This window comes from Mesoplodon bidens, assembly GCF_964165515.1.
Source record: "Mesoplodon bidens genome assembly, chromosome: 5".
NCBI lineage: Eukaryota > Metazoa > Chordata > Mammalia > Artiodactyla > Ziphiidae > Mesoplodon > Mesoplodon bidens.
The window spans coordinates 24,627,103-24,649,362 of NC_138161.1; positions in this window are offsets into that span (position 1 = coordinate 24,627,103).

Below are 22,260 nucleotides of genomic sequence, written 5' to 3' on the forward strand. Positions count from 1 at the left end.
TTTGGTTTCCATGCTCAAAAACAGAATTTACCCCTTCATTAAGCCCTTACTTTTTGAAGTAACCATTTTTATAGTCTGTCACTTGAGGTTTAAAATACAATGATTTTCCTTTCCAGGAAGAAAAGGTAACATCATGGTGAAATTATTCTAGCATGTAAACATGCTAAAAAAGCCAAAATACTAGACCAATTCCAGCAATCTTTTCTCATTCATGTAAGTGGAGAGCTACATTATTCTTTTTCTAGTTATCTTAAGGGAGTCTGAAAATTATACCACTACCTTAAGCAACATCTAAGGTCATTCTTATGTCTCATCAATCAAGCAGTGCCAATTGTTAGGCATCTTCTTTACAGTAAATCAAATTCTGACAATTAACAAAAGATTTTCAAAGGAAAATCTGAAGTGGATAATTCTAAAAATTATGTATTTATAAAAAAATGATATAAAGGTGAATTAGCAACTGACTACAAGTGACTCTTTAAAAAAAGATTGACTTCTTTAGTTTCTTTGATCCATGAATAATTTTTAAATTAAAATTTCTTGAAGGTTTAAATAATATATAATAAAGTTAAACTCATATACTATATCTAAATAACATTAAGCTTATAAAACTTATACAGAACACAGTATAATACCCAATATAAGAAAATAAATTGGTGATATTTTGATGATAAAGAATGATGGCATCCTTTCTTTACGTAAAGTTTTCTATTTTTTAATAAGGCATATTTTTCATAAGACCAATGAAACTTCCAGTGTAATAATTAATTAAATACTGACACTGACAATGCTACTGGGTAGTTGTGTTTACCATGCCTTCCAACTATTGTTAGGATATTCCCTAATGATTATTTAGGAAAATACAATAACGCTGAGCAAATTTCTGTTCCAGAAGACAATCTGCTAATTTTCTCCTCTGAGAAAGCTCAGGATATGACAGGAAACCTCAGGTATAATTAGAATAAATACTAGTGCAAATCCTAATGGACATAAGCATTCACTGTAACCAATGCCCTTCAAAATTCTGATTAAAAACAATCTAGGAAACTGGATTATGAAACAGTTGGTTTTTTTTAAATTTTAAATTATCCCTTCCATTTTAAAATTCATATTAACAAAACAAAGAAGCTTTTTCATTTGCTTCTAAGTCAAATACTGTGGTTACATCATTTTACCCAAATGAAGCAGTTGCATCTCTACTTATTTCTATAATATCAAAAAAACATTTTGAAAATAATTCTTTAAAATTAAAATTATATATTTATTAACATGGAGTTAATAATCTCACAAAGTATTAGAATCAGGAGTACAGTAGGTCCTGGAAGTTTTAAGTAATAACCCAACATCAGCACACTCAGGAAGCAGGGTGCCTGAAATGAAGCCTGTGCCCGGGCATGGCATGGAGCTATGGCTTTTCTTTAAATGTAAGGGTCTCTCCAAACCAAGAGTCTCTCTGGCTGTCCTAGAAGCAATGGATGAGACTTTTGCTCCAGAGATAACATACCAGCTCAGAGCAGCCCTAAAGAGAGTGATAATGGAAGAAGATCCTACTGTGTAATCATGAGATACACCATGCTTTTAACATGGAAGCACCATCAAGGTGGTTAATAAAACATATGTGTGTGTGAGTGCGCACACATTTAATGTTCTTTTTCATAGATATATTGTGTGATTTCTTACTAGGATATAATTTCTTTGAGTTCCAAAAATATATCTGATTTATACTGGTAGTCTTTATACCATCGAGGTCAGATTTGAAAGAAACAAAACACACATATATGCATGTGTGTGTGTGTTTGTGTGTATGAATCATTACTGAAACAAACATATTTAAGGGCTTCTGTAACATATATTTTAAAAAATACTCTCATATACCCATAATTTTTATCTCTATTCCAAAATAGAAATCCTTAGAATGATAGCAACTATTTGTATTTTGTTTGAATCTTGTTTGACAACAATACACTATATAAGTATAATAGTAACTTGTTTATAATTTTGCTTGAGTTCTTAGATATTACACACACTATGTAACAATATATCAGTGTTGATTATGCATTTAAACCATACAAACTACCTTAATAAAGAGAGAAGCATTAGATATATTGTTAGAATAAGAACACAGTTTAAAATCAATCAATCATATCTCATTTCTTAATTTTCATTAAATTTCTTTCATATTGTAATGGCTAACAATGATAGCATATTGCAAATTAAAAAATAAATTTAAATTCAATATCATCCCTATAATAAATTCACTCTTTGTTAGCATTTTTAGTTTAGTTTATATCAAGATTTTTTTCCTCTATGGATGAAGAGAATGAATGGGCCATGTTTGGTAGTGGGAGAGTGGGTTAGGGGCAGGTTGGGGACAAGAATTAAAGCAAGTAAAATAATTTTATAAAACTGTGTATAATTTGTACATTTACATTTGTATCTGCATGCTTATCTAACATTATTTGTAAGGATTTCCTAAATCATCAAACTTCAAAAGTAACATTTTATAGTGCACCTTTTAAAAATATCATGTTTGTTATTTTTTTTGATAAAAAATAATAAAAAAAATAAAAACTCACTGGAATTATATCTAAGATCCCAGAGTATTTTTTTTAATTCTCTATTTATGTGATAAATAATTTCCAGTATCTTCTCTTCCTGTAAATTATTAACCCCTAAGTTTCAGTGCTTTCAAAATCTAAAATACGACTAAGAGAATACATACTTCTCTTTAAATTAAAAACAAATTGTAACAAAGAACTATAATCAAACATGGAAAGTATGTAGAAACAACAAAACAAAGGGATAGAAAGAAATAAAAGAAGGAAGGAAGGAAGAAGGGTAGAAAGAAGTAAAGGAAGGAAGGAAGAAAAGAAGGAAGGGATTGGGAGGAAATATTAACAAATCTAAACATAAATAGAAAAAACTTAAAAGGAACATATGTGGCTGTGAAGTATTTAAAGAAAAAATATCTGTTATTTTCTACTTGCCATCACTAATAATTATTGCTGAATTATGTAATAAAATAATACACATATAAAGAAAACTTTTCAGTTTTCCATCCAGCATATTCAGTATAAATAGGTTTGCTGAATAATCTTTTTAGCCTAAAAAAAAGAAGAAAGAAAAGTAGCAGTTAGAATGCTCCACCAAATGATTTGTGCCAGCTAACTTCTGATTGATACAGTAATTTGAAAAGCCATTACTCTAGGGTAGATAGCATTATTATGGACACTTAAAATTTAAAAGTATTTGACAACCTAATCAATAGATTGTTGAATAATTGATTTAAATTGTAGTTCATTTGAAAATTAAATTTGAAGCCTATAACCATAATATTCTATCTTCCATTGTAGAGTAATAACTAAATAATCATTGTAAACTTTGTAAAATATAACAATTATATTTTCCTTGATTTTTAAATATGTACACATAATTTCAAAATTATGTTTCCCTCTCTATATCTATATCTATATCTATATCTATATCCCAGAAAATGAATGTGCATGTGTACAATTTTAGAGAAATATATATAATAAATAGATAATATATATATATTCTATATCATATGCTTATACCAGATACACATTGAGGACTGTGCTCAGATTCTAACCCTATTTAAACTCAAGCTATATCATCTTGGTAAAGTTAGGTAACTGTACCTCAGTTTCCCTATGTTTACATGAGTATAATAATGGCATCTAACTCACAACATTGTTGTGAAATTACTATGCTTAATATGAATTTTGTATAGAATGAGTGCCTTTTTGCCATTTATTTCCTTTCCAACTAAGCACTTCAGAAAAACAGTAGGGTTTATTTGGTTTGTTATTTCATAAATAGTCACAGTGCAGTAATGTGGAAATTTTGGACAATCATTTCTCTTTAAAAACATTTCATGATTTTTCAAAGTAAGAATCAAGCACTAAAAATCATAAACATATAAAAACAAATCATTTGTTCTATATGATTTGATAGTACTTATAACCTTAAAATATAGTACCCCGACAAAGAATCTCAATACACTTCTTTTATTGATTTTTAAATTCCTAAAACAAAGATAAAATAATTTAAAAGAATATCTACAATTAGTGAACACAAGACCATAGTATGCCATTTTAAAACTCATCCCACTATTTCAGTAATTCAAATTACTAAGCAACACCTTCAGTATATTGTTCTTGCAACCCAGTAATTCTTTTATATTTTTTAATACTGGAAACTTATTAAGTAAATTGATTTCCAAGAATATTGACAGATTACATAATCATATTTTAGTTTTCAAATCCAGATACTAAGGAGTACGCTATTCTTTTAAAATAATTAACTCTTACTTTTCTTAGTAAAGCAAGATATACTGCATAGAGAACAACAGAAAAGGACATAGTTGCAGGGCATTATTTCTATTGAAAATTTAAATGTATGACAGGAGCCCAGAACTAGTTACTGTTAGAAATGGAGAAACATTATAGAAAGGTAAACATGAAAGTTTGCTAATGTGCTACCTTTTCTGTAGTGCTTCTGAACTTAAGTTATTATGCAAAGTGACACATGTCCTTTGGAACCCTGGCAAAGCAATCTCATGGTAAGGAAAATTAATCTCCTGTCTATTTCTAAAGCTACTTGATTATGGGAATTTTAATTTCTTTAGAGAGAACACATTTTCTTTCTTTGTTTATACTCTTTGAAACTCCTAGGTATACTAAAATAGTCTCTGTACAGCACATAAGACCCCCACCCCCAAAAGGCTAACCTGTACAGGAAATTATTGTACAACTGTATATACATAAGCACAGATATTTTTTAACAGATTAGCAGTTGAATAAATACCATAGCCAGTAGAAATATTTAGCCTTCTATTCCTCTTGAATGAAAAGTTGACATTTCTGTATATTTTAGAAAGTAGAATATTTAAATGTTTTCTATACAAAAGTATACTGTCTCTCAGCATAAAGCCTGACCTTCTGTACCAATAAACATTAACATTAATTTACAACAGCATAATGTATTTTCCTTGGAATTTTTATTTTCTTCTTTTTGTAAATAGATGGCTTTCTTTTCTGTAAACCACAAATTAGTAATTAAAGAAAGAATGCATCTAAAAATTATTTACATTATCTGAAACACTCCTGTTCAAGTAAATAGATTGGTAAATTAGTTATTTTATCAAGAGTACTTTTCTAAAGTTCATATAGCATAATTTTATAGGTATATTGCTAACATGGAATTTACCAAAAGAGATAAAATCTCTCATACACGTAGTAAATCATCTTTAGAAGTGGGCATGGTTCTAAATAGTTGAAAAAGGGAAACTGTGGGGTGTAGTAGAACTCCTGAATAAAGGAATATGATCTCAGAGAACTGGACAAGGTGGTCATAAAGGGTCAATTCAAAGTTTTAGTAGAGGAGATTTATTCATCTATTTATTCATCAAGCTATTCATTTATATATCAATGCTGTCAACAAAAATCCATGGTGGTTCTACAATATGACATGCACCACTCTAGTCCAGGGAACAGATGATGTAGATGGTAGACAAGTCCTGCTGTCTTTGGAGTTTAGACTGTTAGAGGACACAGGCAAAAAACAATCACCAGATTAATAAGCGTTAACTGTAGATGGTAATAGGATTTATTTTACACATGAAACTGTGTAAAATAATAGTGTGTCATGGGGTATGACTATTAGAAATGGAGGTCAAGACTTAACCACTCGAGGAAATGGCATTTCATCTGGGGTCTGAATGAAAGGAGAGAGCCATGCAAATAACTGATGGAAAAATGTTCCTGACAGAAGGAACTGAAAGGGCAATGTATTCAGGTAGGAAGATTCCTAAAGTATTTGTGGCACACAAAGGAAACATGTATGACTGAGATTGATATAGGATGTGGTTATGGTGGGAAATTATTGGTAGACGTTTGGAGGGATTTTTGCTGGAGTAAAAATATTCCAAAAATTCCCCAAAAGTTAACTTTAATTAAGCCTGTATCATTTACCAAACACTGTTCCAAGGCCTTGACCCACATTAAAGTATTTCTCAAAAATCTCCATTAAAAGTTACTATTATCAGTTCTGGGTGAAGAAATGGAGGTTTTGAAAGATTAAGAAATTTCACCAAAAGTTGCACATCTTGCAAATGGCCAGGGCGTGAACGCCACAGTCTGTGTCTAAATGCTGCATGTATAATCACCGTGCTATGCTGTCTTCTTTTAAGTTGTACAAGACCCACTTAAAGGCTATATGAAGAAGAGTTTATTACAGGGTTTAGAAGTAGAAGCAAGGCACTATGGACTGAATATCTGTGTCCTCCCCAAATTCATATATTGAATTCCAAGTACCCAATGTGATGGTATTTGGAGGTGGAACACTTGATAGGTAATTAAATCATAAGTATGGAGACATTTTAAAGGGCTTAATGTCCTTATAAGAAAAGGTATGAAAGAGATGATCCCTATCTTTCTTGGCCATGTGAGGTTACAGTGAGAAAGCAGATGTCTATGAACTAGGAAGCAATACCCTCACCAGACACTTAATATTAACTTGGACTTCTCAACCTCCAGAACTGTGAGAAATAAAAATTTGTTGTTTAATTGACCCAATCTATGGCGTTCTGTTACAGAAGCCCAAGCAGACTAAAACACAAAGATACCAGTCAGCTATGGTAGTTGCTTGGATTGAAGTCACATCATATTTTGGAAAAAATACTGCTAGGACTCTTAGGTTATTGTAATAATTTTGGCTTAGAGGATGAATAGAGTACTCTAGGATAGCTTTTTGTCTCTGGGGTTTAAGCAAGCAAACATATGGTAATTCTATTAACTCAGCTTGGGAAGACTAGGACATGTTTGGAGGCAGCATCAGTTTTATTTCAGGAATGCTAAATTTAAGGTGCTTTTTAGACATCTTAGTGGAGATATCAAGTCAGCAATGGACAGAGGACCCTGGATATTATCAGCATATTGATGGAGACTAAACTCATGGCAGTAGAAGGGATCACCTAGAAAGAGAATAGATGAAATAAGAATTGAGTCTTGATCAAGAAATATTTGAGATTAGTCTGAAAGGGAAGATCCAATAAAGGAGACTGAAAGGTTTGGGAGTAGGAAGCAAACCAACAAAATATGATATTATTAAACACAAATTAAGAAAAGTTTAGGAAGAAGGAGTGGTCCTCTAAGAAGAAGACTGTCTGAAACTGGAATAAGATATATAGAAAGAAGCCATGAAAAAGTTGGTTTGATTGACAGGGGATATTTCAGTCGACTGGAGGGTAGGAGAGACAGTATTGAATTACATATGGACAGAATGGGTGATGGGAAGGCAAAGACAGGATTTATAAATGCCTATTATATATGTCACCATAAACATGGTGGCTAACGGGAAAGTAAATCTGATGGAATGTGAAGTTAAGAAAATATTTTTGAAGAGAAATACCAAAGTATGTTAGATGCCACTGGTATTAATTCTGTAGAGAAGGAGACATTAATGATTGAGCAGAGATAGAACACATGCTGGAAAGAAGTCCTCGAGTCATCAATTATTAAATCAAATTTTTAAAAGAATAGCAGCCAACTTGAAAGTGGTAAAAGACAGGAATAGGCATTATGTAAGAAAAATATATTCAAAAGCCTTACAACATGAAGTGCTTAACCTCATACATTATTAAAGACATAATTAATTTAAGAAATGTTGCCTATCACAGTAGAAAAGTTCAAAAGTTTGATAATAATGTTAGCATGGGTAATAAGAGGTAGATACAAGTGCACACTGTAAGAGTTAAAATTAGTGAAGCTTCACTGGATGGCAAATAACCAATATCTTTCTAAATTGAAACTGTAATACCTCTTTTTTTCAGAAATTCCACTTTTAGAAATTTTAGGTTTGGAGGAAGATTCTTAAATGTATTTTTGCTGCTTAACTTTTAAACATATTTAGGGTACAGTTATCTCTTTTTGAATTAAAAAATACCTACAAAGTATTAAAAATGGATCTATCATACTATCCAATAATCCGACTGATTGGTATTTATCCAAAAAGAACTGATATCAGGATCTGAAAGAGATGTTCATTTAAGCACTATTCACAATAGCCAAGATGTGGAAACAATGTAAATGCACATCAACAGCTAAACTGATAAAAATATGGTGAGATTTATATATATTTATATATGTATATATTTATTCAGTCTTCAAAAAAAAACAATCCTTCAATATGTGTCAACACGTATGAACCCTGAATACATTATGCTAAGTAAAATAAGCCAGTCACAAAAGGACAAACACTGCACAGTTCCACTTATATGAGGTATATAAAACAGTGAAACTCATAGGATTAGAGAATAAGATGGTGGTTTGGGGCTTTTGGGGTTGGGGAAATGGGAACTTGCTAATCAATGGACAAAGTCCAATCACACAAATGTGTAAGTTCTATAGATCTGATGAACAGCACTGAACATAACTAAGAAGGTAGATCTCATTTTAAGTATTTTTACCACAATAAAATTTAACTGAAAAAAAAAAGGTATAAAAATACATGCCTTTCTAGAAAAAACAAATGCAACAAAAGGAATGCAGCATGACCATCTGGACAAAAAGAATGCCTTGGGGTTAATTCTTCTATCTTGATGACAGACAGATGGAGGACAAATAGATAGATGAATGGATGGATGGCTGAAGAAACAGAGATGAACAAAGGCTTTTTATATATTTATGATCATGTTATGTTTAATATAATGTAGCTATTCTTTTAATAAACTTCTTGTGGTGATAATTTCCCCATGTCAATCAACCATTTTTCAGAGGATAATATTTATGGCTGAATTATATTGCAGCCAATAGACGTACCATAAATTATTTCATGCCTTTGAAGTAAAAAATATACTTTGCCAAATATCATTCCAGGTAGATTATTCAAATCTAAATTTCCACTAGCTTCATACAAATGACTGTTTTACTGTAAAAAAAGCCAAGTGGAGGGTTATCATTTTCAAAGGGACTCTGAGTTTGGGTGATTTGGACTGAAAATAATACCACACTGTTGTTATAATTTTATTTTTTAAACTATTAGTTAGGTTAAATATGTTTTCAGAAGATAATCAGCAATTTTTCCCTTTTCTCATATTTGTTTTGGAATGACCTCTTCTCATTTTCTTGATACCTTGTTGTCTCTCCTTGTTAATTATAGGCCTAATATTGATTACTAATTATTTGTTTTTATAATTTTTACTATATGATACAATTATGAAAAATTCATTTTAGAAACAATGTTTACATTTTATATTATCGATTCATAAAATAATACTTTAAAACATTTATATTGTATGATTATCAATATATATTTTTAACTTGTTTTATGCTCCATTCAACTATCAACTTTCTGAAATCAGATAGATGTTCAATTAGCCTATTCATTATTAGTCCATTGAGAAGATTTCATAGCAAATCATTTTGCCTAGATTATCTTACTTGTAAATATAGAAATTTAAATACAGAAATTAACAAGGCGAGCTTCAATAGAGAAGAAAAACCACAATGACTTAATTTTAAAAGAGCAAGTAGCAAAGAAAAAATACCCTCTTTCATATATTGAAGAACTATATATTTTTGCACAAAGTGGCATGTTTTTCCTGAAAAAATACATATTTGACAAGAAATAATCGACTGAATCAAAAAAATTAAGGGTAAGATGATAACAATATAAGCAGGAACTAGAGAGAGAGAAACCACACAATTAACTGGAGTCAAGTACAAATTAACATTGTGCCAATCTGAAATGTAAGAGCTGTGGTGAAATGAAAATATTCCCGAGAGTCAATGAAATGAAATCAGAACACAAGCTATTTGAGGTAGGCACATAACATCTGGACATGCTCCAGTGAATGTTTAAACACTTCTTCAAATTCTCATTTGTCTGGCAATATTGACTGGTTTCATTGCCATTTTAATAAGGCAATTGGAGCTACTCTTTTCAATGACCTTCCCTACAATGTGCATGAGGGATTATTGCATCTGAGCACTGACAAGACATTTTAACTGAATTTGGACCTTGCCTTTGCTAAATATGTAAACATCCTATGATTTCTGACTGCTGTATGCACATTATCCTCAAGTATATGTGATTTTGAATTGAGTTCCTCTGCAATTAATCTAACGTAGTAACACTTACCATAAACTCACTGTCTTTTAGTGAGAGTCTAGCCCCTAATAAAAAAGCAATCAAATTTTGTACTGTCAGCCCAATGTATTTCTCTAAGGCCTTGCATTTATGTGGTTCCTTAGATATATTTTCATTTCTTCTAGTCCATAATAGAACATTATATAATGAGATGAGATGAGATGAATAGAGACAGAAAAAATAACACTATCCTAGATAGGGAACAAAATCTCAAAGACATTAAACAGCTTGCCTTATTTCAAATGACTAAAAACATAATAATCAACTGTGATATCCATGTCCTCCAGCATTATCTCATCTTTGTTTAAAAAAACAAACAAACAATGAATTCACCAGTTTTAGCTGTCCTTAACACTTTTAATTATCTTCATAATAATAACTACTACTACTACTATTATTATTACTATTATGATTATATTAAGAACAGCTAAAGGTCCATAATTTTATCATAATATACAAAGTTCTTTGTGATCTGCCTTCTGGGCTCACTGTCCATCATTATTGTTCATCATTCCCACCCATTTCCCAGTCATACTCTATTCTCCAGCTGTATAGAGCAACTGGTCATACTGCTTCACACCTCTTCAGGCTTACCCAGGCTGCTATCTCCTTCAGACTCAACCCTCTTTTCAAACTTCTTTAACTCTATATGTTAATGATTTTTAACATTTAAATTAAATATGACCTCTAATATAAAACCTTTACTGAACTCTGAATTTGCATCATTACCCTTTTCCCCATAGCATTTTATGGAACCTATCAACATTTAGGGAGCATAGGGAAATTTACTAAAATATTTATTTCAATCACAGCTGGGTTTATGAAGTTAATAAATCTTAAGTTTCAAGACTCTTTCCTTGCAGTGGAATCTTTCAGTGGGTCTTAGCAATGTGTTCACACAGTATTTTAAAGTAAGATCCAACAGAGAAGAATAACTTATTGAACTGAGCCCAGTATTCTGCATGCTGCTTTTCCTCTTGGAGAATTTTCCAACTCTTGTCTTACAAGCCATAAATGAGACAGCTGCTAATATGCAGAGTACACCACAAGATTAATCACAGTCACATGGACATTAAAAGTGGCACTCCAGGCTTTCTAGAGTGCTAGGACATAAAGATCCAAGGTCTTGGATAGAAGAAAGAAGCAGAGAAGGGAGCCAGGTACTTGGATTTCCCATAGAGACATTTGCTGATTCTTGAACTTAGAAGGACATGGGGAAGAAAGCCAAGTAAAAAGTAACAGAAAAAAAAGGTAAAGCAGAATTTTCAGCAGTTGTATGTTGCTAAGGAAACAAAAATTGAAATTTAGTACTCTGAAAGGAGGGTGGTCCTGAATTTAAACAAACAAGTAAATAAATAAAGAGAAAAATGAAACACAAAAAAGAAAACTCAGTTGGAATCCCAGAGGGCACATTTAAAAAGTACAAATGAACCAGAACTTTATAAAGCCAAACTTTATAAAGACTACAATTCAGAAAGAAGGCATTGGAATGAGGTGACTCACTCCACTGCTTGGAAGAATACAGCATTGGGAAAAATACTTCAAGCTAAATATATATGTATATATAAATTCCATGTTACAGAAAAACCCAAACAAACTTTTTGGCCAAACCTATATATATATTTAAAATTGTGGATTGATTCATTTAAATTTGCTAATGCTACTGGAAAGGCATTTTTGGCAGTTGCATAGTAGTATCATTTCCCAATAGGACAGACTGTTAAATATAAATGCAATAAAGGTATGTTACAGGTAACAGACATAAGTATGGAGGAGACCCCAAATTAATGTTGACATGGGGGTTTAGAAAATGTAAACAACTAGAAAAAAATAAATGTAAATCTTTTAATTACGACTTTAGCCATCACAACAATGATATTCTAATGAATTTTCATCATGACTGAATCCACTGTTGGGCTGGTACAGATGTTTCTCGTCTCCTGAGAGCCCATTTGAGGTATCTTGCCACAACTTTGAAGAGGCGTCAAGTTGGTTGCATGACATCGATCATGGGAGGGGACTTATATACATAAAATGGAAAAGGGTAAAATTCAATAAATTTTACATTATAAATTAGGTTATGAAACACCAGCACAACACTGGATGCAACTCTTTGATGATTTGGAAAATATGGAGCTATATTTATTCTGAGTGTCTTATTTAGAAGTAGCATGAAGTGAAACAAACCAAATAGACCTTTATTCTATGACTTTATACGTGATAATTTTTCAAACTGTTTTGAAGGTTAGAAAGCCATGAAAAATATTATCACTGTTCACTCCTTTCTTTCTAAACCAAATTTATCTACATTAGGAATTTGCTTATACATAGAGTAGAAAGGCTGAGGAAAACATTCCTGGCCTCTTATACACCATATTTTCTTTGTATTGCAAAGTTTTTGTGTGATGGTTTAATATCCACATTTTAAAATATCCACTTATTAATCCATTCCATATATTGTTCAGTTAGAGGAATTCAACTATGTAAAAAGTCAATAAAAACAGTTTGAAAGTTCTCCTCAATGCTTAAAAATTAAATATTTGTGTACAGAATCTTCAATTTCTCATAGCATTAGCAACTTCCTTTCCTGTTTGTGACTTCACTGATTCTTGTAATATTCAAAATAGGGGAGGTAAATTTGCTGTAAAAGCATACCTATTTCCACAGCATAATGCAAAGTTTGCATGTACTTTTGGAAGTGTGGCAATCACTCTCAGACAAATTAATTCAGTATTCAAGTATACAGCACTGGCCTATTGGTCTGGAGAAATTAAGAAGTCTGAAATAAGGTTCAGATAATAAGGTCAATAGGGGCAATATTTTATTCTCAAGGAATAATTTGACACCTAACAGGGCACAAAGAAGACATTTATGTCTAGAACACACAAGCTTATAAAAAACTCACCCTTTACTTACTTATGACCTCATTTCACCTTAATGTTACATGAAAAAAACTTGAATTAAGAAGTGCAACGGGAGGAGAGACCATCAAGATGGCGGAAGAGTAAGACGTGGAGATCAACTTCCTCCCCACAAATACATCAGAAATACTTCTACATGTGTAACAACTCCTACAGAATACCTATTGAATGCTAGCAGAAAACCTCAGACTTCCCAAAAGGCAAGAAACTCCCCACGTACCTGGGTAGGGCAAAAGAAAACAGAATAAACAGAGACAAAAGAATAGGGATGCGACCTGCACCTTTGGGAGGGAGCTGTGAAGGAGGAAAATTTTCCACACACTAGGAAGCCCCTTCACTGGTGGAGACAAGGGGGTGGCAGAAAGGAAACTTCAGAGCCACAGACGAGAGCACAGCAACAGGGGTGCAGAGGCAAAGTGGAGAGATTCCTGCACAGAGGATCAGCGCTGGCCAGCACTGACCAGCCTGAGAGGCTCTTCTGTTCACCCACTGGGATGGGTGGGGGCTGGGAGCTGAGGCTCGGGTTTCAGAGGTCAGAACCCAGGGAGAGGAATGCGGTTGGCTGCGTGAACACAGCCTGAAGGGGGCTAGCAAACCACAGCTAGCCAGGAGGGAGTCCAGGAAAAAGCCTGGAACTACCTAAGAGACAAGAGCCCATTGTTTCGGGGTGCATGAGGAGAGGGGGTTCAGAGCACCGCCTAAACGAGCTCCAGAGATGGGCACAAGCTGGTGGACTTTGTGAGTGACGATATATATATATTTTTTTCCTTTTTCTCTTTTACTGAGTGGGTATGTGTATGCTTCTTTGTGTGATTGTATCTGTATAGCTTTGTTTTTAGCATTTCTCCTAGAATTCTGTCTGTCCGTTTTTTGTTTTGTTTTTTCTTAGTGTAGTTATTAGCGCTTGTTATCATTGTTGGATTTGATTTTTGGTTTCGTTGCTCTCTTTCTTTCTTTCCTTGTTTCCTTCTTCTTTTTTATTACTTTTAATTTTTAAAATTTTTAATAATTTTTTTTTTTATTTTATTTTTCTTTCCTTTTTGCTCCCTTTTCTTCTGAGCCATGTGGCTGACAGGGTCTTGGTGCTCCAACAGTGTGTCAGGTGTGTGCCTCTGAGGTGGGAGAGCCGAGTTCATGACATTGGTCTACCAGAGACCTACCAGCTCCACATAATATCAAACAGCAAAAGCTCTCCCAGAGATCTCCATCTCAATGCTAAGACCCAGATCCACTTAATGACCAGCAAGCTCCAGTGCTGGAAACCCTATGCCAAACAACTAGCAAGACAGGAACACAACTCCACGCATTAGCAGAGAGGCTGCCTAAAATCATAATAAGGTCACAGACACCCCAAAACACACCACCAGACACAGATATTCCCAGCATAAAGACAAGAACCAGCCTCACCCATCAGAACATAGGCACTAGTCCCCTCAACCAGGAAGCCTACTCAACCCACTGAACCAAATTTCGCCACTTGGTGCAGAAACCAAAAACAAGTGGAACTATAAACCTGCAGCCAGCAAAAAGGAGAACCCCAAACACAGTAAGTTAAACAAAATGACAAGACCGAGAAACACACACCAGATGAAGGAGCAAGGTAAAAACCCACAAGACCAAACAAATGAAGAGGAAATATGCAGTCTACCTGAAAAATAATTCAGAGTAATGACAGTAAAGATGATCTAAAATCTTGGAAAAATATTGGACAAAATACAAGAAATGTTTAACAAGGACCTAGAAGAACTAAAGAGCAAACAAACCATGATGAGCAACATAATAAATTAAATTAAAAATTCTCTAGAAGGAATCAATAGCAGAATAACTGAGGCAGAAGAAGGGAGAAGTGATCTTGAAGATGAAGTAGTGGAAAAAACTACTGCAGAGCAGAATAAAGAAAAAAGAATGAGAAGAATTGAGGGTAGTGTCTGAGACCTCCGGGACAACATTAAATGCACCAACATTTGAATTACAGGGGACCCAGTAGAAGAAGAGAAAAATAAAGGGACTGAGAAAATATTTGAAGAGATTATAGTTGAAAACTTCCCTAATATGGGAAAGGAAATAGTCAAGTCCAGGAAACACAGAGAGTCTCATAGAGGATAAATCCAAGGAGAAACATGCCAAGACACATATTAATCAAGCTATCAAAAATTAAATACATAGAAAAAACATTAAAAGCAGCAAGGGAAAAAAAATAAATAACACAAAAGGGAATCCCCATAAGGTTGAAAGCTGATCTTTCAGCAGAAACTCTGCAAGCTAGAAGGAAGTGGCAGGACATATTTAAAGTGGAAAGGGAAAAACCTACAACCAAGATTACTCTACCCAGCAAGGATCTCATTCAGATTTGACAGAGAAATTAAAACGTTTAGAGAGAAGCAAAAGGAAAGAGAATTCAGCACCACCAAAGTGGCTTTACAACAAAGGCTAAAGGAACTTCTCTAGGCAGGAAACACAAGAGAAGGAAAAGACCTACACTAACAAACCCAAAACAATTAGGAAAATGGTAATAGGAACATACATATTGATAATTACCTTAAATGTAAATGGATTAAATGATCCAACCATAACACATAGACTGGCTGAATGGATACAAAAACAAGACCCATATATATGCTGTCTACAAGAGACCCACTTTAGACCTAGGGACACATACAGACTGAAAGTGAGGGGATGGAAAAAGATATTCCATGCAAATGGAAATCAGAAGAAAGCTGGAGGAGCAATTCTCATATAAGACAAAACAGACTTTAAAATAAAGACTATTATAAGAGACACAGAAGGTCAGTACATACAGATCAAGGGATCAATCCAAGAAGAAAATATAACAATTGTAAATATTTACGCACCCAACATAGGAGTACCTCAATACATAAGGTAAATGCTAACAGCCATAAAAGGGGAAATTGACAGTAACACAATCATAGTAAGGGACTTCAACACCCCACTTTCAGCAGTGGACAGTTCATCCAAAATGAAAGTAAGGAAATACAAGCTCTAAATGATACATTAAACAAGATGGACTTAATTGATATTTATAGGTCATTCCATCCAAAAACAACAGCATAAACTTTCTTCTCAAGTGCTCATGGAACATTCAACAGGACAGATCATATCTTGAGTCACAAATCAAGCCTTGTTAAATTTAAGAAAATTGGAATTGTATCACGTATCTTTTCCAACCACAACACTATGAGACTAGATATCACTTACAAGAAAAAAATATATAAAAAACAAAAACACATGGAGGTTAAACAATACACTATTTAATAACCAAGAGATTACTTAAGAAATCATAGAGGAAATAAAAAAATACCTAGAAACAAATGACAATGAAAACACAACAACCCAAAACCTATGGGATGCAGCAAAAGCAGTTTTAAGAGGGAAGTATATAGCAATACAATCCTACGTGAAAAAACAAGAAACATCTCAAATAAACAATGTAATGTTGCACCTAAAGGAATTAGAGAAAGAAGAACAAAAAACCCCAAAGTTAGCAGAAGGAAAAAAAATCATAAAGATCAGATCAGAAATAAATGAAATAGAAATGAAGGAAACAAGAGCAAAGATCAATAAAATTAAAAGCTGGTTATTTGAGAAGATAAACAAAATTGATAAACCATTAGCCAGACTAATCAAGAACAAAAGGGTTAAGACTTAAATCAATAGAATTAGAAATGAAAAAGGAGTAGTAACAGTTGATATTGCAGAAATACAAAGGATCATGAGAGATTACTACAAGCAATTATATGCCCAAAAAATGGACACCTAGAAGAAATGGAAAGATTCTTAGAAAAACATAACTTTCCGAGACTGAACCAAGAAGAAATAGAAAATATAAACAGACCAATCACAAGCACTGAAATTGAAACTGTGATTAAAAATCTCCCAACAACAGAAGCCCAAGACCAGATGGCTTCACAGGCGATTTCTCTGAAACATTTAGAGAAGAGTTAACACCTATCCTTCACAAACTCTTCGAAAATATAGCAGAGGGAGGAACACTCCTAAAGTCATTCTACGAGGCCACCATTACCCTGATACCAAAAACAGACAAAGATGTCACAAAGAAAGAAAACTACAGGCCAATATCACTGATGAACATAGATGCAAAAATTCTCAATAAAAAACGAGCAAACAGAATCCAACAGCACATTAAAAGGATCATACAACATGATTAAGTGGGTTTTACCTCAGGAATGCAAGGATTATTCAATGTACACAAATCAATCAATGTAATACACCATATTAACAAACTGAAGTAGAAAAAACATATGATCATCTCAATAGGTGCAGAAAAAGCTTTCAACAAAATCCAGCACCCATTTATGATAAATACCCTCCAGAAAGTAAACAGAGGGAACTTTCCTCAACATAATAAAGGTCATGTATGAGAAACCCACAACCAACATCATTCTCAATGGTGAAAAACTGAAACCATTTCCACTAGATCAGAAAAAAGACAAGGTTGTGCACACTCACCAGTATTATTCAACATAGTTTTGTAAGTTTTAGCCACAGCAATCAGAGAAGAAAAAGAAATAAAATGAATGCAAATCAGAAAAGAAGTAAAGCCATCACTGTTTGCAGATGACATGATACTATACACAGAGAATCCTAAAGACACTACCAGAAAATTACCAGAGCCTATCAGTGAATTTGGTAAAGTAGCAGGATACAAAATTAATGCTCAGAAATCTCTTGCATTCCTATGCAGGAATGATGAAAAATCTGAAAGAGAAATTAAGGAGACACTCACGTTTACCATTGAAACAAAAAGAAAAAAATACCTAGGATTAAACCTACCTAAGGAGACAAAAGACCTGTATGCAAAAAACTGTAAGAGTGTGATGAAAGAAATTAGATGATACAAACAGATGGAGAGACATACCATGTTCCTGGATTGGAAGAATCAACATGTGAAAATGACTATATTACCCAAAGCAATCTACAGATTCAATGCAATCTCGTTCAAACTACCACTGGCATTTTTCACAGAACTAGAACAAAAAAATTGCACAATTTGTATGGAAACACAAAAGACCCTGAATAGCCAAAGCAACCTTGAGAAAGAAAAATGGAGCTGGAGGAATTAGGCTCCCTGACTTCAGACTATACTACCATGCTACAGTAATCAAGACAGTATGATACTGGCACAAAAACAGAAAGATAGATCAATGGAACAGGATAGAAAGACCGGAGATAAACCCACACACATATGGTCACCTTATCTTTGATAAAGGAGGCAAGAATATACAGTGGAGAAAAGACAGCCTCTTCAATAAGTGGTGCCTGGAAAACTGGACAGATACATGTAAAAGTATGAAATTGGAACACTCCCTGACACCATACATAAAAATAAACTCAAAATGGTTTAAAGACCTAAATGTAAGGCCAGCCAGTATCAAACTCTTACAGGAAAACATAGGCAGAACACTCTATGACATAAATCACAGAAAGATCATTTTTGACCCACCTCCTAGAGAAATGGAAATAAAAACAAAAATAAACAAATGGGACCTAATGAAACTTAAAAGCTCTTGCACAGCAAAGGAAACCATAAACAAGGCAAAAAGACAACCCTAAGAATGGGAGAAAATATTTGCAAATGAAGCAACTGACAAAGGATTAATCTCCAAAATTTACAAGCAGCTCATGCAGCTCAATATCAAAAAAACAAACAATCCAGTCCAAAAAATGGGCAGAAGACCTAAACAGGCATTTCTCCCAAGAAGACTGCCAACAAACACATAAAAGAATGCTGAACATCATTAATTATTAGAGGAATGCAAATCAAAACTACAATATGGTATCACCTCACACCAGTCAGAATGGCCATCATCAAAAAATCTACAAACAATAAACGCTGGAGAGGGTGTGGAGAAAAGAGAACCCTCTTGCACTGTTGGTGGGAATGTAAATTGATTCAGCCACTATGGAAAATAGTATGGAAGTTCCTCAAGAAACTAAAAATAGAACTACCATATGACCCAGCAATCCCACTAAAGGGCATATACCCTGAGAAAACCTTAATTCAAAAAGAGTCAAGTACCACGATGTTCATTGCAGCTCTGTTTCCAATAGCCAGGACTTGGGTCCTGGACTTGGACAGATGAATGGATAAAGAAGATGTGAAACTTATATACAATGGAATATTACTCAGCCATAAAAAGAAACAAAATTGAGTTATTTGGAGTGAGGTGGATGAACTTAAGAGTTTGTCATACAGAGTGAAGTAAGTATGAAGGAGAAAAATAAATACTGTATGCTAACACATATATCTGGAATCTAAAAAAAAAAAAAAAAGGTTATGAAGAACCTAAGGGAAGACAGGAATGAAGATGCAGATGTAGGGCATTTACTTGAGGACACGGGGAGGGGGAAGGGTAAGCTGGGACAAAGTGAGAGAGTGGCATGGACTTATATATACTACTAAATGTAAAATAGATAGCTAGTAGGAAGCAGTCACATAGCACAGGGAGATCAGCTCAGTGCTTTGTGACCACCTAGAGGGGTGGGATAGGGAGGGTGGGTGGGAAGGAGATGCAAAAGGGAGGAGATATGGGGATATATGTATATGTATAGCTGATTCACTTTGCTTTAAAGCAGAAACTAACACACCATTTTATTACAATTATAGTCCGATAAAAATGTTTAAAAATAAATGATGTGCAACGACTCTGTGGTTGTATAAAACAAATGGTGCCTACATGACTTTAGAGTATTAATACCTTTTCCAAAAGAGTAAGTGCATGGCATGAAAGGTGCATTGAACTTTTATGTAGGGAGTTCATTCCTGGGAGACTGATTACTCAGAATAATTATAAGGCCAAGTCATGATGGATTAGGAGAATATTCTAGTCTGAAATTTATCATTTAAGAAAACCTGAAGTACTATTTAGTATGATAGGGCAATGGCTCATATTAATACTGATATATACTAGTTATATTATCCAAGGAAAGACTGTTTGCACCAGCATGCAGAGAAGCAGTTGATTGTGACCTCATGATGAAACTGAAATGTGAAAACACAATGCTAAATGGCATTACAGGGAAGGGCTTTGTTGCTGTATTCAAAAGATGACTATAAAATCTTACAAAATTACATAGCAAAAAAATGAACAATAATTAAGAAGTGGATCTGGTTCTTAGTCCTATAAAATATAACCAGTAATTTAAGAATACAAGTTTAATTGAACATAAGCTAGAATATAAATATTACTAATAATTTAATAAGACAAAATACCACTATTTGGAGCAAGGTTAAGTAAATTAACATTCCTTTTATGAGCAATACGCTTTCAATTTTCCTGGGATTATGACTACTTTTCTGTGAAAACATCTCTTTTTTCTCTTTCTAAGACAAGGGAGTATTTGATGCCATAAAATTAGAAATTTATATTTAATTAGATCATTGTATAAATTAATTTTATAGAATAATTTGTAAAATAATTTTCTAAGTGCAGCTACATGAAAGTTTTAGCTTGGGTTTTAGTTTTTAAAAGAGCTATAAGCATAGTTCAGCATTAGTCTAACCTCACCTTTGGTATCTCTCTTCATAAACATATCATTTTTCTTCCAATTATCTTCACATGACATTAAAGGATTAACTTCAAAATAAATTTATTTAGATGATGATATATATTTTATTTTCATAAGAAATGTGCATGGTTTACATTCTTCAAATATCTCGGGAAAAAAATGAAGCTCTCTATATTTACTTACAAAGAGCTAAGTTAAAGTTTACCTGGAAATATTGCATATAATGCAGTTAAATATACCTTCAGTCGATGGTTAAAAAAAGTCTACTGATTGGATTAAATAATTAGTTGGACAAAAAGGTAAATAAAGAAGTCCTTTAAACTTAGGACATTCTAGTTATTTCATGCCTTAAAAATTCCTGACCAATTTAAATGAATAGGATTAGTAGATTTAAAATGAAAATCACTGTTGTGTAATGAGGGGAGATTTATTTTCTCTTGTGTCAGTGTAATTTCTCCCTGTTTAAGAATAAGACATAATATTCTTAGGTTGAGATTCTATATAACCCAAGTTCTGGCCACCCCTTTGAGTTACTCACAACTGGTTAATCCCACGTGCATGAAGATGCACATGTTAATAAACTTCTTTTTTTTCCCCCTTATTAACCTGTCTTTTGTCAAACTTTTTCAATTCTCTGGCCCCAGCCAATAAATCTAAGATGGGTAGAGGTAAAATAGTTTTTCCTTTCCTAAATAATAATGTAATCTATAAAAACAAAACAAACAAACAAACAAAAGTCTATATTAGTCAACAAGCTAAGTTATGCAGCAGTAAAACATGAACCCTGAAATCTCCATGGCATAACGCTATTAAGTTCTGTTATTGCTCATTTTCAGGGTTTATACATAAGTCTCGTGTGTCAATATACAATTTCAGAGTTCTTCAAAGCAGAGGAAAAGAAAGCTGGAGGGTCACACACTAGACCTTAAATGCTTTTGCCTGGGAATAACACACTTATTATCAATGTCCACTGGACACAACTGATCACGTGACTATATCTAAAAGGAATGGAGAATCAGTGGAGAGGGAATAAATGGAAATTTAGCAGCAATAAAAGTCTCTGTCACCTACCTGTTTGAGTTACTCTAAAATTTCTCTAATCCTAAGACATTATTAAATAATTCAATCATTTTAAATTTTATAATGCCATTATTTAAATAAAAGGAAGGAGCATTATAGAATTATAAAAGCAAATACATTATTTGAGAGTTATATAATACTTGGGAATCCCAGATATAAAACTGAGAGTGAGAAAGTTTTGGTAGCATAGTTACTGTATGAAACTATGCAAAGTTTTGCTATATCTGCTATTAAAATTCTGAAATCTCTAAAGCATACAGGATTTTCATTTATCACCCACCAGTAGGTTCAATGGGGATGTTCATGTTTGTATAGACCCCAGTGGTGAAAAGAGTTGGATATTAAAGCTTTATAATACAGAATATAATCCACAAACATTATATCAGTAGATCAGATTATTCAAGGTATGTTGGATAGTATAATTCCATGAAATTATGAAAGGACATGGCACCATAAGACATGCAGAGTAAAACAGATGTGACTATGAATAGCAACTTTGTTACTTACTAGAAGCTTGACCATGGACAAGCTAATTAGCTTT